Source organism: Perissodus microlepis, chromosome 5, assembly GCF_051167445.1.
Source record: "Perissodus microlepis isolate ML-2025 ecotype Zambia chromosome 5, ASM5116744v1, whole genome shotgun sequence".
Classification (NCBI taxonomy): Eukaryota; Metazoa; Chordata; class Actinopteri; order Cichliformes; family Cichlidae; genus Perissodus; species Perissodus microlepis.
This window is the reverse complement of record NC_140465.1, coordinates 1,747,633-1,773,209: the sequence shown is the minus strand read 5'-3', so window position 1 is coordinate 1,773,209 and position 25,577 is coordinate 1,747,633. Positions and strand designations below refer to the sequence as shown.

The window sequence follows — 25,577 nt, the reverse complement described above, 5'->3', positions numbered from 1 at the left end:
GATAATATATTAAGTAATTCAAAGTATTCAGAATATGTTACTGTCATTGAGTAACTTAATGGAATGTTACAAAATACATTTGGGGCATGTAATCTGTAATCTGTAGTAGGGCTGGGCGATATGAGCTAAAATCCATATCACGGTATAATTTGAAGCACGTGCGGTAACGATATATATCGCGATATATTCTTTTCTTCTGTATAACGTATTTGCCACACTTAAAATCCTTTAATTTTCTCAAAAATCGAGAGTGTGCCTTATGTATGAATTCTGGTTGTGCTTACTGACCTCGAACCAATTTTGGCTGCAGAAATCTGTTAAAAATGTTTTAGTACAGCTTTGGTAAGCAGCACTGCTTGATGGATTGTCAGAGCATTACGGCTGCCGTAGTGAGGAGCTTCACGGAGTAATCTGGGTCCTAAACCAGTGTTGCCAACTTAGCGACTTTGTTGCTATATTTTGCAAGTTTTCAGACCCTCTTAGCGACTTTTTTTCTAAAAAGCGACTAGCGACAAATCTGGCGACTTTTTCTGGCGTTATTAGAGACTTATTTATGTCAACTTTTTGACGTGAAAGCTCGTATCGCTCTTACTCTCAACAAGCAGCGGTGCTTTGGCACGGTGCACCTCACCCGTGCCAAAGCGCTCACGGGCGGAGGATAGTCCTTCCCCAGCTGCTATCAGGGCAGGAGATGTTCACACCTGTGCGTCCAAACTGCAAATGAATCGCGCATGAGTGAAGCCGCTGCTCCCGCACTGACTGTAACGCAGTCAGTTCTTCTTTTACTGTTATGCTGTTTTGTGGATCACAAGGTTTAAAACTACTAATACACACACACACACACACAATTTAACTCTCCCAGAGTGCCTATTTCGGGTCACTTTTGCCGGTCCGGGTAGAGGAGCAGGGTTGGAATTGTGACATTAAAAAACAATAATTGCTAAAAGAAATTTAATTTGTAGTTCTAAATAAATTCTAACTGCATTTAGGACGTTGTTTTTACTCACTTTATGTCTCTTCCACGATGTTATTTCTCTCTCCAACAACATAGGTTACAATTACATTAGCATGGCCAATTATGCAAATTAGACGATGACATCATTTAGTGACTTCTAGCGACTTTTAGGACAGCCAATAGCGATTTTCCTTACTGAGGAGTTGGCAACACCGTCCTAAACTCCGTCAGCTTCAGGTCCCAAAGTCAAACGAACACTGAGAGTTAAAAACGGTCTAAATTCTTTCATCTTTAATTTAATCATCAGCGTTGCTGCTTTACCAGGTGTAACAATTAAGTTTAACATCCATGAAAACAGAATATATGAAATTTAACGGAGTTAGAAGTTAACAGGAAGTTAGCTCGCTAGTTTCCACCTAAACATTTCATAGCATGTTCTGACTGAGAGATTTATGAAACTAATTAAAACGTACAGCTCTGCTATCACTTCCAACATAAATGAAGACAGAAAACTAAACAGCAGTGACGTTTGCAGGGTTACTGAAGTTGGACTACCTGGTATATAATGATGTGCTATGCGATTGCTAGCGACACAGCTATGTTAGCATAACATTAGCACAGTGAAGCTGGAGGATGAACGCCAACTTTTTTTCCACTCGATAAAAGTTAACGTGAGGGATTCTGGTGGTCAGGGACAAATGCAATCGCATAGCAGGATGCTGTACACGGGCCAAACTTCAGTCAGGAGAACAACTGAGATTATTCATCCACAATACGAGGTTAGTTATTACTAACTATTATTAATATACTGCAACTACATGGGACTAGAACAGCTGCGAGAGAATTCAACATTAATGAATCAATGTTACGGAAGTGGAGGAAGCGCAGTTTTTGGCTTTCCCCATATTTCAAAAGTGCTTCATCTCTTTGCTATGACTCTCGGCATAATTTGCAGATGATAATGGTTTTAGCCGCTGTGATGCTTTCGACCAAAACAGGCGCAGCTTGATGACATCATCAACATGCGCTATGCGATAGAGCGGTATAGTCAAAATCTCTATCGTTGGCCAAATTTATATCGTTTCTATCGTATATCGTTTATATCGCCCACCCCTAACCTGTAGTGGAATACATTTTAAAAGTAACCTTCCCAACACTGTGTGTGGTGATTGCATGTGTTAGAGCATTCAGTGAGATAAAACTAGACAATAACAAATAAAGAGAAGCAGTAAAAAAGCCAGTATCTGAAGGTCAGAGTAAAAACAGAGCGGTGTGTGTGCTGCTCTGTGAACATGTCCACCAGGCCTAATTTGCCAGCATGGCCCCATCTGCCTTGAGGTCACTGTGGCTAATAAAGCCATTCTGCTACGTCTGATCTGCTCTGCAGCCTCACACAGACACATGGACATGCATACAGTTGTCCATTACCAAATTTAATTTCCGCAGGTCCCCCTCCCTCCATTTGTGTTTTTTTCCTCCAGCAAAATGGGGTTAAATGTGTGTGTGTGAGCTGGCCTCTAACAGCCAGTCTTCCTCTGGCACTGTGGTGACCATGGTGAGTTAGTAAGATGTGCCCACATGTGTGTATGTGATTATAAAATACTGTGGGGCTGTTGGAGCTTCAGACAAAGCACACACACACACTCAAAATAACACGATATAAAAGTAATCAGTAATACCAATACCATCGTTCTATGAAGCATCTATGAAGCTACAAGCCCAGCACTGAGTCAGCCTCATTAAAGTCTATAAACCTGCGACATACAAAGGAAGCCACGGGTCCTCACACAGCATCAACCATGTACATATATCACAACCACACTACACTGGGACTGCATATTTTCAACATATAAGTGGTAATAATATTTAGTTACAGAAATCCAAATGACTCACCCATCACATCTTTGTCTTACTCAATAGTTAAAGAAAATGTGTACTGCATGAATAAGGTTAGCAACTTGAACCTAATGCACTGAATATGTAAGCATGCTGATTAATGTGGAGGCAGGGTCAGTTTGGGCTTGTGCCGTCTGGGCCCTGGGGCACTGCCCCAGCTGCTGCATCACAACCTACCCCTTTGCTATGCCTGACCTGTTTTGTAGTAGTTTTCTACATTCAAGTATATATGCAAATATGTGCAAGTATATATCAAGCAGTTTGTCACATTTCAGCCTCCAAACACTCTCTGATAAACTCCCCTTATTAGGCTTCCTAGTTTTTATTTGCAAGGTTAGATTTGTGTGCAAGCGAACAGTTAGCTAGCTCTGATAGATGCCAGCTCACGCTAAACCAAAGACTGATGCAGATGCACGTAATTAAACTGCGAGCAACATAGGAGTTCTACGTTTTTGGCAAAAACATGCAGATTTGGTTCAGAATGATTTCTGCTGATTAAATAATGATTTTACTATACTTCCTTTATCTTTTCATTGTCTAAGTATGACATCTACTCTTACCAGTAGCAATGTAGAAACAGATAATACTGAGCAGAAATGAGTTAATGCTATTGGTGCAGCCCCAGGCCCCCCTGGGTCACCTTTGCATTAGTATGGCGTTATTTTTGTGCCACTATTCTGAGCGCACGTAAATAAAAAGTTTGCAGGTGCAAGTGTTGCATTGTGAGGAGAAATTTATTTTGAGTGAAGAAAAGCTGAATTTGAGTGAACAAAATTCATTCCTGCGTGCAAAACATGTATTTCAGTGTTTGCTATTATCCACACACACACACACACACACACACAACAGCAGCCCCTCTCGCTCAGTTTTTGCATTTGCGCTCGCTCGCAATGTGTCGCTCGCGCTCTCAACATTTCTGCCCGTGCGCGCTCAACTCTTTCTCTACACCGTTATATTTGTGCCACAAAACCAGCCAATCACAGACTTGGATGCAAAAATATCTGATTGGCTGTTTTGGTCTCCAATCAGCTCGAAATGACGAAATGCAATATCCCAGAATCCATTTCATCCAAAACTCAAACGAGGCAGTGTCTTTTTTTCATTGTAGCTGAAGTCCAGGACGAATCGCGTTCCTTTTCCTCTCAATACAGATGTATTGTAATTGGTCCAGCCCAGAGTTGATCATGACCAATTGGCTAATCCACCACCTTTCATTGTTTATACCGTTACAAAGAAAAACACACAAACATAAAAATGAAAAATCACCATCGGCCCACCGGGCAAATGTCCGGGATGCCCAACGGCCAGTCCAGCTGTGCGGTCAGCTGGTGGGTAACAGGCATCTCCGAAAACGTCAGAGCATTTATGCAAATATGTGATGTCTTGATGAATCGAGCAGGTATTTGAAGTTCACACAGAAACATTCTTGCATGAAAATATCTTAAAAGTTTATTTTGTGACCCAGACAGAGTAATATTTCAAACTCCGCCCCTCTGTGTTCCTCCGCCACTGCCTCGTTTGAGTTTTGGACGAAATGGATTCTGGGATATTGCATTTCATCATTTCGAGCTGATTGGAGACCAGACCAGCCAATCTGATTTTCTTGCATCCAAGTCTGTGATTGGCTGGTTTTGTGGCACAAATATAACGGTGTAGAGAAAGAGTTGAGCGCGCACGGGCAGAAATGTTGAGAGCGCGAGCGACACATTGCGAGCGAGCGCAAAAGCAAAAACTGAGCGAGAGGGGCTGCTGTTGTGTGTGTGTGTGGATAATAGCAAACACTGAAATACATTTTCTGCACGCAGCAATGAATTTTGTTCACTCAAATTCAGCTTTTCTTCACTCAAAATAAATTTCTCCTCAAAATACAACACTTGCACCTGCAAACGTTTTTTACGTGCGCTCAGAATAGTGGCACAAAAATAACGCCATACATTAAACCCTCACTGAAGAGGTTTTCTAGCACATCATCACCTGTCCTAACTAACAGCAGGGCAGGATGCAGAGAGTGCAGATGCACGACGTGCCTTTCATGTGGTCATGTTGTTAGGTGACCCACAAAAACAGGTTGGTGTGTGTTGTTACAGTGCTAATAGATGAAGGGGGGGATGATACTGACTTCATCACATTTCCAAACACTTTATATCTTTTATCTGATAAATACATAGATCACTATATAATACAATGCATTATATACTGTACCCTCTAACAGAATGCTGGGACATTGTGAAGCTTCTCCTCACTAAGATGAAGCACACACTCACAATGTCTGATAGGAAGTTTTGGTTTTGTTATGCTTTTATTTTGAAGTCCACTAACCACTGTCTCTTTTTAAGGTCAACTTCCTGAAGGCCAGATGGAGTGCACACATGATTACGGACTAATGATGTTCACCTGATGGGAATTCCCTGATTACCCACTGTCAGTGGGGTGAACCATTAGAGCTGGAGGGAGGGGTTGACATGGTGTTAACATGAGTGCAGTACTTGCTGCAGTGTGTGGCCACCAGCTCCTCTTCCAGATACACTGCAAGTATACAGCACGCAGTGTTTTAGTGAACGAGTGAGTATACCAGCTGTACTATGGAGGAACAGCTAGCTGTGCTAACGCTACTGATAACGACAAACCTTGTGCGTGTGTTGTTTTTCATAGACATAAAGCTGGTGTATGACTCGTACCATTACGTTCAGCTACACCAGTACAAAGACACAGATATAGGTTTTTTTTATTCAAAGCATATTTTGCTGATGAGTACTTATCCAGCCCTACTGTCTACACACACCTGTACAGGTAACGAGCAGATTTAGCTGTATGCCAGGACTAAACTGATCCAGCACGGAGAAGCACAGCCAGAGAGTATGAATATGATAATATGGTTCCAGCTCTGACTGATACTGTTAGTGACGATTAGTAAAGACACACTACAGCCCTCTGTATTTAATCACAGCTTGTGTAATCTCCTTTGTAGTTGTATTAAGTAACAAGGAAATACGTGGCTCCATAATTGAGTGGTTTCAGCTGGAGATACAAATCCACTTTTGGAGTGCATCAGAGCACGTGGTGTAAAATCTGCCAAATGAAAACACGTGGAGCTACCTGTTGTGACAGGACGAGGTCAAAGGCAGCTTCATTTGTCACACAGGCCCTCTGGGTCCCTGAGAAGCCTGTAACTTGTGATGTACACACAACAAGAACCTACAGTAGTAAACTGAAAGCAGACACACGTTCCTCTGCATCCCGTTAAGAGCACGATTTGTATGTGACGCATGTCTTTGAGCATTGTTCTTTGGAGTCCTGATCACACAGTGACAATTTGTTCTGATCTTGTCCCTTTGGCCATGGAAGGAGGGGGTGGAGAAAGAGCGAGGGGGGATGGGCGGTGGTTAGCATGAGACCAAATATTTGCAGTGAAAGGCCCGTCATTGTCCATTAGACTTTCTCTCCTTTCTCCTCTCTGGGTGCATTAACCTCTTCTTCAACAATGCTCCCGAACAAAGGAAGTACTGTATGTGTTTATGTGTGCGCCCGAGTTTGTGTGTGTGCGTTTGCTTTTCTGCCACGCCCACACACTGTCCATCCCCTGCATCCCTCAACACACACGCACGCACACACATATACTAGTCTGTCTGTCACAGCTGATCAGAAAAATATTGACTGTTGTCTTGTGTGCACATCAGTCATCGTCCAGCATGTGTGTGTTTGTTGGGTTGTACTTAAATATATTTACTAAGATGTGCTTTATTCACAGCAGTTATGGTCTGATGTGCTCTCTTTAAACCAGCGGTCCGCAGCCTTTTTTGCTCCACGGACGGTTTAATGTCAGACAGTATTTTCACGGACCGGCCTTTAAGGTGTGGCGGATAAATGCAACAACATAAAACGATACGACGGAGAGAACCACGGTGGTATTTTGTAAATATAATAGTAAACGTGAATTCACTGTGTATCTTTATTAGCAGCGTGCTCCTGAAACGCGCCAACAACACTGACATCCTCCTCTCTGCCCCTTAATGCTCTCTGGTCGCTATGGTAACGTGTAAATATTTCTTTCAAGATAAGACGCAACTACAAAACAAATATAAATAATAATAATATATACTTCACCATAATGCTAAATCGATGAGAGCCCTGTGCTTGTTTCTCTGCAACGAGACGGTCACACCTGGGTATAGTCGGGGACGATGACTTGATTTCGTTTTTCTTTGCCACCAAAGAAAAAAAACCAGAACGTTATTCATAACGCAGGGGGAAAGACCCAGGGAAACCGAGTTAACGATAAACCCCCTGAAAACCAGACATTTCACACCCGAGCTTCAACTCTCGCGGCCCCGTACCGGTCCGTGGCCCGGGGGTGGGGACGGGTGTAGACTGTGTAATGTGGTCGATGCTCTCATCAGCAGTAAGTGTGTGACGTTGCTTTATGAACATCTGCTTTGTTTTGCTTGAAATGACAAAATACCTGATTGTAATAAGACAGCAGACGATGTCTCACACTCATGGCCCTAGCCTTACCCTGTATTTTTAATGCTGTTGCTGTTTAGTTCATTAAGAACAGTTGGTTAGCCGACTCTTACCTGATGGTTTGAATTTTTTTTCTCAAAGCCAACACTGAAGACCATTCCTGACGTGATCATTATATGACATATTTTTGTAGTGCCACAATAGTATTATGTTAGCATCCCACATCATATAAATGTTCCCATGTGATTTATTTATACAAAATGTCTTGATGAGTTGTTCCTGCTGACATTAGTGGAAGATGATCGAGTAGAGACCATGTAGACATAACTGCTGACTGTAGCAGTGTGGAGCTGACTGTGCAACTTCACTTTTTAAAGCATCATTTCTACTTGGTATCAATGTTTGGCTGCAATTACATGCGACTGTTTACCATAGTAAACTGCAAGAACATTATTATTCAATCTTCAGTTCAACTGAATTCCCTTTTATTTATGCAATACCAAATCACTACAAGTGTTCCTTCAAAGTGCTTTGTATTGTAAGGTCAAGACTCAACCATAATACAAAGAAAAAAGGAAAACCCCAACAATCACAGCAAGCGCCAGTGGGAAGGAAAAACTCCCTTTTAACAGGAAGAAACCTCCAGCACAACCAGGATAAGGGAGGGGCGGGGCCATCTGCTGCGACTGGTCAGGGTGAAGGGAGAGAGCCAGAGATTAATAATTACTATTAACTGAATGCAGAAATGTGTATTAACAGCTAATGAGTGAAAAAAAGGTGAGTGAAGCAGAAACACCCAGTGCATCATGGGAATCCCCCGGCAGCCTACGTCTATTGCAGCATGACTAAGGGAGGATTCAGGGTCACCTGGTCCAGCCCTAACTATATGCTTTAGCAAAAAGGAAAGTTTGAAGCCTAATCTTGAAAGTAGAGATAGTTTCTGTCTCCCGAATCCAAACTGGAAGCTGGTTCCACAGAAGAGGGGCCTGAAAACTGAAGGCTCTGCCTCCCATTCTACTTTTAAATACTCTAGGAACAACAAGTAGGCCTGCAGAGCGAGAGCGAAGTGCTCTAATAGGGTGATATGGTACTACAAGGTCATTAAGATAAGATGGGGCCTGATTATTTAAGACCTTGTATGTGAGCAGCAGGATTTTGAATTCTGGATTTAACAGGAAGCCAATGAAGGGAAGCCAAAACAGGAGGAATCTGCTCTCTCCTTCTAGTCCCTGTCAGGACTCTTGCTGCAGCATTTTGGATTAGCTGAAGGCTTTTCAGGGAGTTTTTAGGACTTCCTGATAATAATGAATTACAGTCGTCCAGCCTGGAAGTAATAAATGCATGAACTAGTTTTTCAGCAACAGAGGGATTTCTCTGATTTCTCTGTATTATTGTAGAGTCCTAACCTTAAAATATAAAGCACCACGCAGCACCTGTTGTTGTGATTTGGTGATATATACATAAAACTGAATTGAACTGAGTGAACCATGGTCAGAACAATGGTTTACTTTACTGTTGGTCATCGATGCTTTACTGAGCACACAAAGCACTCTATAACACACACCACAATCACACATTCACATTCAGTGCTTTACTCTGTTTTGACTGCAATCACTGCCACTCACTCTGATGGATGGACTGGGGCCAATCGGTGGTTCAGTATCTTGCTCAAAGACACTTCAGTAGTGGGTGCCAGGGATGATCCACAAGTCACCCAGTTGGTAGACAATATGCCATCTCCTGTTTCCTGTATGTTAGTAATACACAGCACAGAATATAGCTGTGTGTGTGTGTGTGTGTGTGTGTGTGTGTGTGTGTGTGTGTGTGTGTGTGTGTGTGTGTGATGACCAAAAATTGGCATGCTACTATACTTGCAGGGACCAACAGTCACTTTTGACTTTTTCGTTTAAAAACAAAAGCAAAAGGCAGATAACACTTTTGTGGACAAACATTTTAAAAATATCAGACATAACTGTATGAAATGATCACATCTGCAGCTCAGCAGCGTTCACACTGATATTGAGCACCAGGCTTACCCGAGCCTCGTCCCATGGAACAAGACAGAATTCCTACAACAGGCTGCACTACAACATTCATTCACACAGGGTGCAAGCTTCCTATCGCACACAGGTTTCTGTTTTAAGGCTGATACTAGGCTGATTAATGTGAGGTGAGACTCCAAAATATGGAGTTATTGACAAAGATTGTAACCTTTGAAGCATTTAGAATAACAGTTCAGCCACTAGTGTCTCACACACAGTTTCTTTTGAAATAGTAGTATTGCAGCACAGACTTGTCTTTGTGGAAAGTTGGTGATTAAATATCTGCCATTTATCCACATGATGTGACAGATTCTGAGTCCTGCTGCTGTGGTTATTATCACTGTGATATTCTGACCTTTGAGTAAAAAGATCAAGCTGTCTCACTTGGTTTATCTCGCCTGCACAAACACACAGAAACAGTACAACATGAGTACCTCTGTCAGTGCAGCTCTTTTGTCCAGGTGTACAGCAGTGCTGGGTGACTATGCTGTCTCTCCATCTCCATCAATCCTTTAGCATCCAAAGGGAAAAAAGAGAGAAAACAAAGACTAAGCAACTGTCAGGCAAATGCAGAGTAAGGCCACAAAGATAAAAGATGGCAGTATAAAAAACTGGGGGCGATGCTGTACTCTACCCATCTGAATGTATTTGCTCCTTTCTGTCCCGTTCTCTCATTCTGTGTGAGGCTCACTGTTCCTCAGGCTTTCTCTCTGTGTTACACACTGACTCCCCATCTGTCGCCGCCCCCTCTCATTCCCATCCCACCTCATACATTATTAATGAGTTTCACACACACACACACACACTTGTCTGTGCATGTAGTACAGCCGAGGAAGCCCCCTCAGTTAGTTCAAGCTTATCTGAATTTTCCTATAGAGATTGAAAATGTGACGTCATTCAGGGGTAAAACCGCAAAGGATTCTGGAAACTCGTGGCAAGAGGTACTTTCAATTGAAATCAGTCGCACAGCGATAAAAAGAAACACAAAAATGGCAAGTTGTTATCGGATTACGTCGTTGAAGAGAAATTGTTCGAGCCGTGTTTCCGAAGTAACAAAGAGGCGACGGATGGCCTGGATTGCAGCCATTCAAAGAGCAAATATAACGTCCCAGAACTCTCCAGCTCACATGTTAGTCTGCTCCAAGCATTCCCACAAAGCTCAGTGTTTTGTAGTAGTTAATACGTCATTTTCATAACATAATTGGTGATATAGGTTACAAGCAAGTCTGGCGCTGAACAGAAATGGTGGCGCTATGCTCCTTTGTTTATTGTGCATAAACAGTGAATTGTCCTGACACAATATTGCGTTTCGCTTCTGTTATTACCATGGTGCATTGACACAAACATATACTTTTATTCACAGGGTAAAACAGTTTTTTGTATCTCTAATTGTCCAGTGCGATTACAGCATACAGTATTATTGTCACTGCTACATTTCTGTGATGAACCAGAAATTATTTCCACTACTAATTAATTACCGTTGAGCTCAAAGGTCCTATTGATAAACGGTTAACGAATGTGTATTTATGAAGACGATTTGTGAGACTGGTAAACTTGTTCGTACGATGGTCTTTCGTTCGAAAGTCACGTGGTCTGTCAATCTCTATTGATGAAGCACAGCTGGAAGCGGGGCCGCTCTACACTGGGGGCAGGGGCCCCCGTAAATCAAATTTTAGAAGTTGAGAAAGAAAATAACCATTACCCACAAACTGAATATGGACAGGATTTACTACAGTGGCTGAAAAATCCACTGGAAAAGGCACAAATGAGATGGTTTCACCTCTCGCTCACTCTGTGCGCAGGCTCACACAGCACTCGGCAGAGATCCCGCCCCCCAGCTCAACATCCAATCACTGTTGGTATGCAAATGAGCCGGTGTCAGGTTTCTCAGTAGGCAGGGCAGAGCAAACTGAAGCAGCAACTCTCTGTGGTCCAAATCACAGTGACTCGTGAGATAATTAACAAGTGAAAATCCATCTACAGGCAGTGGGAGAGCAGTCCACTGTTGTGTTTCTCTCTGTGAGCCTGCACAGAGACACAAAGCCCCGCCCAGCTTTCAACAGTTTCCTCGTTTCATATTCTGATGTAATCACAGCGGTTTCACTACAGCTAGTTCACTTTACCCCCAGCGTCCAGCAGCTCACAAAGGTCCCAGCCCCCTGTCGTCACACCGTGTTACATCATTTGGTGATCGCAGCCCATGAATCAGATCTTTATTGTCACTGTTAGCAGTTTGGCATCTCTCCATCAGCAGGATGTAAGTTTTTACATTCAGATTCTTTTAAGACGAGAGAAGAAGATAAACTAGACTTAAGAGGTACCTACACAGGGAATGTAAGTACCACACCATAACATAATTATCTGCACAAATAAGATACGTACAAGTTATATCCATTGTAAACAGACGAGCTTAAAATAAGACAACTTACGGGAAAGTAACAGTAATCTAATTACTTTTTTGCAATTGTAATCCCTTACTTGTTACATGAAAAAAGTAATCAGGTTACAGAGATGTGTTCCTTGTAATGCGTTCCTGCCCCTCTCTGGTTATATTCTGTTGTTTTATTTTTCAGTTGTACCCCTGAGGGAATCGATTCTAGCTTGGATAACGTGATATCGATTTATATTCAATTAATATAAATTAATTTTGCCCGAAACGCCAGAATCTCAGGATAAACCTCACAAAATTTCAACAACCACCAAACAGCTGAAACAGTAAATGAGAGCAGGAACACGATTCTGCACAAAGACTCAGTGAGATGTGACTTTCTCACCGACGGCACGGACACGGTCGGGGCTGAAAGCGACAGCTCGCTGATGCTGATGCGTCGGCGGCTCCGCGCTTTGTGTTTACGCCCTTTTTGCGCTGATTCTAGAGCTGTTAGTTTTATCTCTCTCCAAACAATATTGACTGAACCAGCAGCCAAAGAAGATCCAAACTACGCTTCACATAAACATCCTCATGGATTCACTCTTAGCTTTGCTGTTTTGCTTCCACCACGATAACAAATCAGACTTCATGCACAGCGCTCTCTCTCTCTGTACTTCAAGCACAGTTTCCCAAATCAAATTTAAACGTTTTAAAATTATGCAAAATTGCAAAACTCTCAGCTGTGACTCTAATCAAACCTCTGCAACTTTGCTCTGCTTCACGTCAGCAGCATCAGGTAACGTTCATATGTTGATTAATGGTTTTCTTTAGTTTTTGATGTACTGCAGAATATTTTTATAACACACAGACCAGGAAAACAACCTTCGTGTTTTTCTGTGTTTTATCCTCAGTTACTTTGACACAAAGGCCTCTGCTGTGATGCTCACACCTTTGATAAAGTCTTGCAAGTGTCAGTTTTCTTTTTATAGATATAAAAATATGGAAATGTGCTGATACGTGATCAAAATTATAATAAAATTATAATATTTCTGACTGAGGCAAAATTTCCCCGATTCAAATCAAATCAAATCGAATCGATTCAAGAAATCAGTGAGGATACCCAGCCCTAGTCACGAGCTTTGTGTGCCTCAGGGTGGGACACCCAACATGGCCAGGTCTTAAGGTGTAATCCAATTACATGACAAAAACAGTTCTCCAGAGCAGCAGCATTTAGAAAGTCGGCAAGTGTTTGTGAGTATTTATTCACTTTAAATATAGTTAACATTATAGTTAGCAAATATCCACAACTCCAGCTAATGTTAAAGCAAAACAAGAAAACCACTGAATCTAATATGTAAGCTTGGAACATGAGAAGAAGAACGCTGTGAAGTGGTGCTGTAGCTAATGATGAGAGACCACGGAGGAGGAGGAGGAGGGATGGGGCTGGACAAAAGAGAAGAAGACCCCAAATCCCCCACCCTCCAACAGAGTTTAAACTGACCTGAGGGCTCTGTGTGTGTGTGTGTGTGTGTGTGTGTGTGTGTTTGGCCTCCTGACCTCAGCCTCTATTTTCAGCCCTCGCCTGTCTGCTGCCACACCCCCAGAAAAATCAATGAGCTCCCATCCAAACTGCTGCTGGCTGTGACATGACCCTCGCATATCATTAAACAGATGCCCTGAGAACAGCAGAGCATCATTTCCCCCATCGCTGCTTCTTAAGCAGCCAAGCAGCCTCGAGCTGTTTCTGATGCTTTTAGCAAAAACATCCAATCACAAATTCTAAGCTTCTATGCTGAGAAAACCAGACCTGATGGTGCCTGAGGAGCTGAACACAACCAGACTCCTGTCACTCTGTGCCACGGTGAGGGGAGTGCACACACACACACACACACACACCTAACTGTGTCCTGTCAGGACAGACCTCACCCTGGGCACAGAGAGAGTACACACATACACGCTGTTGCATGACTCATTACAAACTGCTGGTTGGAGGGTTGCAAATTAAAAAAACACTTGTTAAATGAATCTTATGTTTGTGCATCTATGCTCGTCCTCTCCCTGTATACACCAGGGAAGCGGAAACTGGAAGCTCCCATCAACACACACTCTCTCAGCGTGTCAGCAGATCCAGTATGTCATGGTTGGCTGTGTGGCAGGCAGGGAAGCAGGAGTGGTGGACCCAAAATGCAGAACTCAGACACGAAAGTGAGACTTAAAGCGCAGCTTTATTGCTGGGAGAAACCTCGTACTAAATAAACTCACTAAAAGAAAGGTCGTAACAGTGGAACTGAGGACTGAAACACTAGAAAAGAAACACTAAACTGGAGCAGGTGACGAAACACTAGAAACACGGAAGCAGAACACACAGCTAGTTGAAGGTACGACGCAACACTGACACAGAGAAACACAGGGCTTAAATACACAGACTGCAGTAATCAAGGGATGAGAGACAGGAGGGGAACACACCTGGGAGAAATCACAGCTGACGAGACAGTGGAAACGTAACCTGAGCACACTCACATAAGACACAGACCTTCACAATAAAACAGGAAACTCAGACACAGGGAACCAGACAAGACGCTGAACTGAACAGATTCACAAACAGACGGGGTGACACCATAGACAGACAGAGACACAGACGCAGACTCAGGGGCAGACCGAATATAACACATAGAAGTCAAACAATAATAATCATCATCATAATAAACTAGAAAATGATAATAATAAACTTAAAGCGCTGGGTCACTGACCCAGGACCATGACACAGTATGTGAGCCTGTATCAATAAAAATGGGCTGTGACCCCCCTGTAACAGGAAGTGTACCTCAGAGAGAGTCAACAGCAAGCAGAAGCATGTTTGATAACCAACACTCCCCGTCAAGGCCTGGGACTCATAACAGACACTGGAGGACTCCTGGTAATGTGGGCCAAGGCTAAATCCAGAATACACAGCAGCGTATTAGAGCAGTCATCACCTCCAGGACCCAGCTGGGCCCAGCAAAGTCACACATATGAATAAAAGTCCAGCAGGTTTCTGCTTGTGCGTGTTTGTGGTTCAGAATCATAAAAAGCTTCAAGCACACTCAGGCCTGTGAGGCTCATTCAGACCCTGAGCCGTGGCTCTGTGCTACTATATTAACTGCCATGACGCATTGAGTTTTTCCTTTCCAGTCACCTTTCTCACTCACTATGTGTTAACAGACCTCTCTGCATTGAATCATATCTGTTATTAACCTCTGTCTCTCTTCCACAGCATGTCTTTATCCTGTCTTCCTTCTCTCACCCCAACCAATCACAGCAGATGGCCCCGCCCCTCCCTGAGCCTGGTTCTGCTGGAGGTTTCTTCCTGTTAAAAGGGAGTTTTTCCTTCCCACTGTCGCCAAAGTGCTTGCTCATAGGGGGTCATATGATTGTTGGGTTTTTCTCTGTATCTATGAAGCGCCTTGAGGCGACTTTTGTTGTGATTTGGCGCTATATAAATAAAATAGAATTGAACATGCACACGCCCTCTGGGCACACTCTGTTGTATTGTTTTTTCCTGATTGTGATTGGCCTGTTTCCTGGGCACTCATGAACCTGCAGCCCGACCATGGTAGTAGACTGGCTCACCCACCTTTTGCTCTTTCTCAGAAATCCTGTTTCCACATCTACTCCCCAGTTACTTGGCTGAAGTTTGCTCGTTCCTCGGGGAACTCTCCTGTTCTACACTATGGTCGAGTTAGAACTCACCCAGGATTTTTGTTTTGCAGTCACAGTGAGTCTTTGTGGAAACCTGTTACTCAGCTGCCTGCCCACTCTCCATCCTGCCTCTTTTGTCTTCACTGGATCCCCCCTCTTCCTCAGCCTTCTCAGTTGTCTGCTGGCCCTCACTAATAACCTGTCTCTGTCTGAATGTTCATCATGGAAATGTTTCCTGATACTCACTGGTGTGCAGAGATATGTTTGTAATTAGTTCCAACACTCAGCACATGGAACCAGGTTATTAGCTGTATGTGAGTCAGGGAGAGCACACGTCTGCTTTACACTGTGAGCTCTGAGGTCTCTTTGACAGTATCGGTTAATGTGTACCTGCCAAGGGACTGCAAATGGCAATTATCTGCTGGTTATGGAATATATAGAATATCTCTACCTGTCTCTGTGATCAATGAAATGTACCAGGGTTCTTTTTTTATTAAAGAACATCTCTCTCCTTCATGATGCATACAAAAGCTACTCTTCATCAGTTTTCATGTCTGCTACTGATATTTGAAAAAAAAGGTCCTGATTAAACAAAGCGCAGTATAAATGTTGTAGGTTTTATTTTTTTATGATAAAAAGGTGAAAAGAGCCCGACAGTATAGTTTACAACTCCAGTTCTACAACGCTGGCATGATGTAACAGCAGAATATGATCAGACTCATCTCTGGACTCTTGAGGACAGTAACAGACTGAACTACAGTAAATTAATACAATACATTACTGTACAACAGACTCGTAGAAAGCCCTGAGCACCGTGCGACAGGTGTTTAAAGACCTCAGCTGCCTCAGTACCCAGTCCAGTTTATCATCTGAGCGTACTCTGAGGTGTCCTCCACAGCCCCTGGATTCAAACAGGAGTCGGAGGTTTCCTGGTCCTCCTAAAGTCCACAATCAATTCTTTGGTCTTTGTCACGCTGACCTGCAGGTGATTCTGCTCGCACCACGTCACAAAGGAGTCCACCCCAGCCCCGATGATTTGAAAATCCCACAAACATATATTTTATTAGAACAAAGTGTTACAGCAGGCCACCCTGTATGGGTGAGGAGAATGTGGAGCTCTGGAGCCAGAGAGCCTGAGCTCTGTGTGGTGGCTGCTCTGTGGTGGGTAACTCAGGAGGCAGAGCAGGTCATCGACCAATGGGAAGCTGGGTGGTGCTTGCTCATAGGGGTCATATGATTGTTGGGTTTTCTCTGTATGTGTTATTGTAGTCCACCTTACAATATAAAGCACCTTGAGGCGACTGTTGTTGTGACTTGGTGCTGTATGAATAAAACTGAACAGTCTTATATTAACTCATACATTTTGCGAGTCAGACATTCTCTGAGATTTTGATGCATCTCAATCATCCAGGTAAGCAAATCTCCAAAAGTTGATTCTGTTCATCTGGACGTAGCGTTTTGTGGGAGAAACGTTTCGTCATCATCAGGTGACGTCTTCAGTCTCAGCTGACTGCAGGTTTCAACCTTATAAACAGGACATTTGCATAATGAAACCAGCCCACTGAAGGAACAATGGGCTGGGAGTCTCAATCAGCTGAGACTGAAGACGTCACCTGATGATGACGAAACGTTTCTCCCACAAAACGCTACGTCCAGATGAACAGAATCAACTTTTGGAGGGTCTCTGAGATTAGTGGCTCCAGTGTGCCGCTTTGCTTTGATCTCTTCCACAGCACGTCTTTCAATGAAGACCCAGCACTGCTGAGAGGGATCTATATGAAGATAGCATTCCTCCACCTTCTGTCATCAGTTCCCAGACATTTCTTTGTTAAAAGGAGTCTACACAGTGGTAAACATGGCTGTGTCCCAACCAATATTTGTCTCAGTTTAAACATTACTATTTTTTCTGTGTTCTGTGAATAACAGATAAGAGTCATTGCATTCTGTTTTAGTAACATCAGGCCTCTTCAATGAGCTCTGTCAGCTTTCAGTCTTATTTTCTTCATATAATAACCAGATACAAGTGTGTCCTGCTGAAATGAATTACACTGAAATGGTTAATGTGTCTCTTCTAGCATTGCAGCACAGGAATTATCAATACAATCCAATTTTATTTTGATCACAACAGTAGTCACCTCGAGGTGTTTTATATCAAAAGTCAAAGACAGTATAATAACAGAGAGAAAACCCCAACAATCAAGCGACCCTCATGAGCAACAGAGGTCAGGAAACAACATAACAAACAACAATGGTAAACAAAGTAATGTTTTCAATGTTTAAACAACGCAGAGACATTTTCATCTGAAAGAAAACAGCAGACAGCTCACCTAAACATACAGTAAGGGTGTGCGGGAACGCGTAGAGGCCCAGGTCCGTCAGATCTTCAGCTCTCACCTCCGGCAGCGCTTCGACTGCATTCCAAGGGAGACTGGGGTCATTGAGTCCAAATGGACCAGCGCCTCCATTGCTGAGGCTGCTGCACTGAGCCATCAGGCCGATGAGTGAGTCCTATCAGACTTGGTTAGCCTGTGGGACTTCTGAGATGTGGGAGAAGTTGATTTAGGCCGTGGAAAAAGACTTTCAGACTGCCTCAAAGTGAGTCTGGCAACCCATCAGGTGACTCAGGAGGGGAAAGGAGTGCTCTGTCATTGTACACTGCAGGTGTAGTGTTGCTGACTTCAACTGAGGATATTGTCGGGTGGTGGAAGTACATGATGACCTCCTTATTGTCACTGACACTCCTCCCATAGAGGAAGCAGAGTCTAGGGAGAACTAGGGACAAGGGGGATGACTCATGCATTACCGGGGGGGTGTCACCAAGTAGCTAACCAACTCCTTGGTGGCAGGGCCCCTGGGGTGGGTGGGGTTTGAGTTCCTGAAGGCTCTGGGCTGTCTGGGGCAGTACCTCTGGCAGGCCTGCTGTTTGGCTGGTATGGGAGGATCGGCAGCTAATGCAGGTCAGCTGTGTCCTCCAGGCTGTAAAAGCTGGCACAGGTGAACTGCTCTGTCTCTTCCACTCTACCTGATATCAGCCTACTGCTGATCTTTACATCTTGGTTAGGCTATGTTTATTTTAAATGTAAAAATATTATGTTATATACAAGAAAATTAATTTATATATGAAAACAAACTTAAATATAAAATATTTAATGTTTGTATATTATTTTAAATTAAATATACAAATAATTTTATACTTAAGTAAACTTCTTGTGTGAACTCCCTTCTGGTCACCTACTTTGAGGCAGTTTGTGACAGTGTGCTCCAACTACAGAGGCGCCACACTTCTCCGTCTCTGCCAGGATGCTGGAAAGCAGCGTCTGTGTGCAAGGCCACACAGAGCCTGGCCTTTCTTATCAGTCGAGACAGGACACGAAGAAAGAATTTAACATTTTGAGTGGTCGGACAAGAGGACAGCTTTCTGCCATCCGTCTTACAGCAGCAGCATTTCTACATGTTGTTCATGTTTTCTTTCTTTACCTGTGATTCAGTAAAAGGACCAGATGTTACAGTCCCTGATAATGCATTGCTTTAAATGGAGAGAATCTTGAGGGACGTCTGTTATGAGGAAAGCCCAGAAACGTTACCAGCAGCACACATCGTTGTGTGCCTCAACTTTCGTTCTTTTACCCAGGCTAATCTGCCATTTCCCCTTGGTTAGGTTTAGGGATTAGAGATCTGATCTAAATGATTACAATTTGGGTCACATCATCAGTAGTGGACCTTGGATTCATCGGGTGTTTCGGCCATTATTACTATTATATTATTATTACTAGACACCCTGATCCAAGGAGGCCCTGGCAGGGTTGATCAGGCCCTGGAGTCACTGGTTTATGTTAAAATTGTTATTTGTCCTGTTTAGTTTTCTACAGTTTATTCTATCTGTTCACTGTAACTGAGAAATGCTTACCTCTTTGTTCCCCTAATTTCCTTCGGCATTAATAAAGTATTCTGATTTCTGATTAACATTTATGGAGCCTCAGACTTAAAGGTAAAGTAATTCTAAGCTCTGAGTGATTTATGACACACAACCCATCTAGCATACAATATTAACAACAAAATTGCTTTATTATATTTGTCTGTAGCCAAGTAATAATGTTTGGTTTGGAATTTCATTCTGTGTGCCAAGTCCTGCATCTGGGTCCGTTCTCTGCTTGCCACACGACTCTTTCATTGCTTTAACATGTTTAATGTTTTTGTATTCTTGTGCGTTTTCAGTAGATCCCAGCAGCAGCAAACAGAAAAGGTGACAAATATGAGTGTTGGCAGTTAACAGAAAGTCATGATAGTCCAGAGAAAGGAAAGGTGAGGGGGCAGGGGGAGCACACAGCAGCCCAGACAAAGTGACAGCAGGCCATGGCATCAGTGCTGTTTGTCTTAAACACGTCTTCATGAATTGTCAAGTCAAATAAAGGCTGCCACACAGCAACCCTATTGTTAACACTCCAATGCTCCTCACCACCTCCTTAAGAAAAGAAGAGGCTGCCCCCTCCCTCTTAAACACACACACGCACACTTCAGTCCCAAACGTCTTTGTCTCCAGCAACAGGAGGTGCAGTCGTTTGTTTTTTTCAGTTAATGAGTTGGTGGGGCCAGGAGGGCCAAGCAGAGGCATGGATTACTCATTCAGCCTTTAAGCCTTCGCCCCACTTGCCTCTTTATACACACAGACGTGCACAGAGGTGCACTGATTCTGGTGCTGGTTAGCTTCCACTCACACATGTGAAAAAGCCACGCCTGTGTACAGTATGAGTACAACAACGTTTAAAATGTCTTCATCATGTTCAAACACACACAGCCATATAAGGTCCGGTCGTTTGAGACAATAGTTTCTGGTAGCAGCTGGTCAGCAGTACCCTTAGGAGTCTCACACACACACACACACACACACACGTACGACGTTCCTGCATGTCTAATGACATGCTGAGACAACGCAAACACAGGGAAAACGACCTAACTGACCATCTGCAGCTCAGAGGCCATGTTAAGCATCTGTGTCTTACACAGGTTTACACATGAATGTGCAAAGGTACATATGGATTTGTCTCGGCTTGAGTTGTATTTCTGCAGACTTGTCTGTCCTTTAGTACCACTTTAATTTCTTCAAACGACCAAAACGTTAACCACAATTTAAACACAAAGTGCTTAATAACATGTGCCTACTGCATGGGTACGCTCAGATTCCACACCATGCAGCTGCATGTAGACGAATAATTATTGTAAAAAAACCAAAATCAAGCATATCACAAGTTCATTCTTTGTTTGTGCTGTTTTTGAACACATGGTAATTCTCCTTGTATTTGTGTTGTACAACTCTGAAAAAGTATCTGCGTTTTTATGTTATTTGCACATTTATCACACGTACATGTTTGTTGTTCCTTACAGCCCTCTGACAGTGGACTCATCTCTGTGGACCTCAGTGCAGCGTTCGATACTGTCGACCATAATATCCTATTACATATGTCATATAAATGGTATATGTAGTGTTTCCAAACTGTTAAAATGTGTATTGTTTGCTGATGACACCACTCTGTGTTGCTCAGGTAAAAACCTAGAACAGCTTCTGACTACAGCGGAAAAGGAGTTAAATATATTAAAAAACTGGTTTGATGTAAATAAGTTATCATTAAATATAAAGAAAACAAAAATGATTATTTTTGGCACTAGACAAATGAAAAATGTATCTAAAATCAGGGTTAATGGAATTGAAATTGAAAGAGTGAATGAAAATAAATTTCTTGGAGTGATAATTGATGATCAGCTGAGCTGGAAGTCTCATATAAACCATGTGAAAACAAAAATGTCAAAAACCATTGCTATTCTCTATAAAACGAAGCATGTCCTCAACAAAAAATCATTATACACACTTTATTGTACTCTGTTGCTTCCATATATGACTTACTGTCTGGAGATATGGGCTAATGCATATAAAACGAACACTCTTCCTATTTTCAAGTTACAAAAAAGAGCTATAAGAATTATAAACCAATCAAACTATATAGAACCAACTAACATTTTGTTTATTAATCTGAATACCCTGAAATTTTATGATTCAGTTGAATATAAAATGGCACAGATAATGTATAAAGCTCAAAATAACTTGCTTTGCCGCAGTACTCAGAAGCTGTTCAAAGTCAGAGAGAGTCAATATGACTTAAGGGGAACAGATTTCTTTAAGAAAAACAAGATGAGGACCAACATAAAGCAGAGATGTGTTTCTGTTAGAGGAGGTAAACTGTGGAATAGTTATGACAGTGATTTAAAAAGGTGGCGTTCATTTTCCTTGTTTAAAAACATGTTTAAAAATAGAGTATTAGAAAAATATATAAATCAAGAATGAAAAGAGCAAAAATAATAATACTGAAACTCTTGAGCTACAGATTAAAAACGCCCAAGGCGAAGCGGTCAAAGTCTGGCTGTACTTCACAGCAAAAGATGCAAACTCAGCAGCCTGCAACAAGTGCTTTAAGGTGATACTGTCAAAGGAGGTAACTCCTCGAATCTGATGAAACACTTGGCGACGCATAGCATTTTGTTAAAAGCTGAGAAATGCGCCGTATTTGATAGCTTGCTGCGAGACCTCACACCGAGCACATCTACTGCAGGTGTGGTGCCTGTTATTCAATTCAATTCAATTCAATTCAATTTTATTTATATAGCGCCAAATCACAACAAAAACCCGGAGTTAGCAACATCCCCCAAGAACCCGAAGAGGAGAGTCCTGGCCCCTAGCCCTGCCAGTCTAGCACAAACGATGACCGATGATGATGGCAGCAGCAGCCCTTCCTCTCTGCCTGACTAGCTTAATGCTGTTCGCGTGTAATTTCGCGTGTAAACATCATCATAGCTACATGCGGCTGCCTTCTTGTTTGATGGCAGATACTCCCTTCACCCTGGCCAAAAAGGCTAAAATGACCAAAGAAAAAGAGGGAAACAGCTAAACATGAGAGGTTTTTGGACAAAGTTTGTTTTTTCCATTGATTAAGCACTGCTTCCAGCCAAGAGTGATGCCATAAATCCCCTATAGCTGCAGAAAAGGCTAACATTGTTATCTTTTTACAAAAAAACAGCTGAACATGAGAGGTTTTTGGACAAAGTTTGTGTTCTCCATTCTTTAAGCACCGTTTAAGCACCGGCACCGTTTCAAAAGTACCGGTTTGGCACTGGTATCGGATAAAACCTAAACGATACCCATCCCTAGTCCTAACCTTAAAATATAAAGCACCACGCAGCACCTGTTGTTGTGATTTGGTGATATATACATAAAACTGAATTGAACTGAGTGAACCATGGTCAGAACAATGGTTTACTTTACTGTTGGTCATCGATGCTTTACTGAGCACACAAAGCACTCTATAACACACACCACAATCACACATTCACATTCAGTGCTTTACTCTGTTTTGACTGCAATCACTGCCACTCACTCTGATGGATGGACTGGGGCCAATCGGTGGCTCAGTATCTTGCTCAAAGACACTTCAGTAGTGGGTGCCAGGGATGATCCACAAGTCACCCAGTTGGTAGACAATATGCCATCTCCTGTTTCCTGTATGTTAGTAATACACAGCACAGAATATAGCTGTGTGTGTGTGTGTGTGTGTGTGTGTGTGTGTGTGTGCGTGTGTGTGTGCGTGTGTGCGTGTGTGTGTGTGTGTGTGTGTGCGTGTGTGTGTGTGTGTGTGTGCGTGTGTGTGTGTGTGTGTGTGTGTGTGTGTGCGTGTGTGTGTGTGTGTTGAAGGTTACATCGTATGGTTTAATTTCCTCTCCCCTGTAATGCTGACCGTGGCATTCACTTTTTACACTCTGTTGACTTCAAATGCCACACAGACCCACAGGAGCATGAACACTGAAACTGATTAACTTGTCTACACATCTGAGAAGAATTCAGGCATGTACTGCATGGCTGTATCTCACTCTCCTTCGCAAGCAGTGGGCAAAGAAATGGATGCCATCAAAACACTCTGGAATAAGAACCTTGTGTTTTTATATTCATTTTCATAGGAGATCTGGGTCAAACCAGCTTCTTCGATTATGGGCTTTAATCAACTCTTTGTTAAAGGTACTCATGGCCATTTATCAATGATCATGGCAGTTTACATAGAATGAAATAAATCACAGCCCCTTGAAAGAGTCCAAGCATGTTGCTCCAGGAATTACGAGCTGAGACACTTTGGTGGTATGTTAGTCAGGTGAACGTGGCGGCTGTGATTTATCGTACTGCTTGCAGTATCTTTAATGCATTTGGTGGGTCCCTGCTGAAACACAGACTTAAACATCAGCTGCAGCAGGTGAGATCAGTTGTCCGACCCTCTCAGTGTCTCTTTCACTGGAATATCACTCATGGGCCATGAGTTAATGTAGGTTAAAAGCCATGTATGAGCCACTGTACTCAAAACTAGGCTCATAGCTGAGACAGTACGAAGCGGAACAGTGACTGAGACCTTTTCTCAACACCCAAGGAAGCACGTTCTTAGTTGTTCACATGGGACTTCCTGAGGATGAGAGTGCGATCTGTCATCGCCCTGTGCCTTCCCGGCTAGCCCAGTCTGGCTACAAGTGTTTTTGCCTCTATTGTCCCTCCTCTCTTCCCTCTCACGCTCTGCGCACCACCGGGGCGGAGTTCACTGTGGACTCCCGCCCCTGGCTCCCGCACCTCCAAGCAATCTCCTGTGATCAGCGCTCACTCTAGCTCTGTACTTAAGGCGGTGGCTGGAGGTGCCTCATCGCTGGATTATTGTGTAACTTTTGTTAGTGTTCCGTCGATTCTCTAGCCTCTTCGAGTAAAAACCCGTGAGCTATTCTCATGTCAATTCTCCTGTCTCTGTGTTAGATTCTACCCGCCTGCCTGAGGACTTTCCACCCCTGCTTGGTTGAGAGTTGGGTGAGTCGGTGTGGTGCGAGCTGGGCAAAGAATCCCTGGGAGGAGTATCTGTGTTGGTGTTTTCCCTAAAACTGCCCTCGTGACCCTTGGAACCCCCTGGTCCCGTTTCCCTGCACTTATAGATATTGCACTTGGTGACTGTGGAAAATAAACTACCTACTCTTGTGATTTCAGTCTGCGCTAGTCCTTCCTGTGCCCGTGACAGAATAATCCAGCCACGAAATGGACTCCGCAGACTCAACACCGGCTGCGGCAACCGCCATCTCTGTGGAGGAAATATTGCAACGTCACGAACAGATGTTAATTCGACTCGGCAGAGAAGTGGCAGTGCTAACCCAGGCTCTCGCCCAACATATTCCGCTGCCGGAAAGCCCGCCTCCCGCAGCATCTTTGCAGGTAACTCCCGCTGCTGTCGCTACGCCTGCTGCTGCAGCCGCTCAGACAGCTGGCACATAGCCCCGTTAGCATCCGCTTTCTCACTAGATAAACTGTTACTCACACCTGAGACTTTTTCTGGGGAACTGGGGAAATGTGCGGTATTTTTAACACAGTGTACTATGCAGTTCCAACAGCTGCCAAATATGTTCGCTAGCAACGGGGTCAAAATTGCCTTCCTGACCCTGTTGCTTCGTGATCAAGCTTTGACCTGGGCTCAGGCTCTGCTGCAGGCTAGCCCTGGAATTTCTTATGATAACTTTCTGGCCCGTTTCAAGGCAGTACTTAATAAGGGCTCCAGTGCGGAGGCCGCCGGCCACCGTTTGATCAACCTAAAACAAGGTAGGCGCAGTATAGCTGACTATTCGATTGATTTTTGGACCCTGGCTGTGCAAGCTAAGTGGGGCTCTGAGGCTCTAAGAACCACTCTGTTAAATAATGTCAATGAGGAGCTTAAAGATGAAATAATGATGCGTGAAATCCCTTCCTCTCTGGAGGCGCTTATGTCACTATGCATCCAGGTGGACGACCACCTACAGGCGTGCCGAATCACGGAAACAGTCGTTTCGTGAACTTCCAGCATCGAGGGAGGACCAGCCTGAGTCACGGGAAGCCCGGAGTGTCAGAGAGGAGGAGGGGGAGCAGCCAATGCAGCTAGGTTACTCGCGGCTGTCGCCTGCGGAGCGACAGCGCCGCTTTGCGGCGGGTGAGTGTTTATATTGTGGCCGTAAAGGTCATTTTATCTCCGCCTGTCCCGCGCTGGCAAAAGGGTGCGCCCACCAGTTGTTGAGAGGGTACTGGTGGGCAACCTGTCTGGCAAACACCCTCTTCCACGTTTGTTGCTGGCCGCTAGACTCA

General features: G+C 43.4%; 1 protein-coding gene across 28 annotated transcripts in view; it reads right to left on the bottom strand.

The window, feature by feature from the left end:
* The window catches only part of nfasca (neurofascin homolog (chicken) a), a 143,863-nt gene that overhangs the window by 92,698 nt on the left and 25,588 nt on the right, over positions 1-25,577 (bottom strand). For 25 of the 28 annotated variants that reach the window (XR_014800202.1, XR_014800201.1, XR_014800203.1 and 22 more), the window contains one exon: positions 9,789-9,864. The exons of 1 other annotated variant lie outside the window; for it this stretch is intronic. The gene's annotated coding sequence lies outside the window, so the exon portion shown is untranslated. Of the gene's footprint in view, positions 1-9,788; positions 9,865-9,988; positions 10,087-25,577 lie in introns of those variants that run through there. 2 more of the 28 variants (XM_084927344.1, XM_084927350.1) reach the window with 1 other exon arrangement.